The sequence below is a fragment of the Oncorhynchus nerka genome, linkage group LG2, assembly GCF_034236695.1.
Source record: "Oncorhynchus nerka isolate Pitt River linkage group LG2, Oner_Uvic_2.0, whole genome shotgun sequence".
NCBI lineage: Eukaryota > Metazoa > Chordata > Actinopteri > Salmoniformes > Salmonidae > Oncorhynchus > Oncorhynchus nerka.
This window is the reverse complement of record NC_088397.1, coordinates 596,994-597,459: the sequence shown is the minus strand read 5'-3', so window position 1 is coordinate 597,459 and position 466 is coordinate 596,994.

Sequence of the window (466 nt, the reverse complement as noted above, 5' to 3'; positions counted from 1 at the left end):
TCCTGACATTGAGAGCTCTCATGGGGTGGATCTGTGCAACAGGTGCTCAGGACGTTTTAGGGGGGGCGACACCACTTCCTCCCATCCCAGCAATGCACTCTGTGATCTGTAGTAGTATACATATACATATTATGAATGCATTTTTTTCCCCTCCTTCCAATGTTCAAATGTATTTTTGTATAATTTATTAAGGGACATTGTCCACCCCAACTGGTGATTAAATAAAAGCCTTGTAGGCTGGGTGTTTGTAAAATAATATGTAGGCTCTGCTGAGGGGGATGTTGTTATATAGTATTGCCATCATTTTGACTCCACTATTAAAATATTCTTCCTATTGGTGTGATTTAGTCATTTTATGGTAAAAAAAAGTGATCTATTATCATTCTGTTGTAGTACTCATGGTTGTCCAGTTGGTGGCGCACTCGAGTCAGATACAAAAAAAAGTCTCTCTCCGTCGTCCTGACAA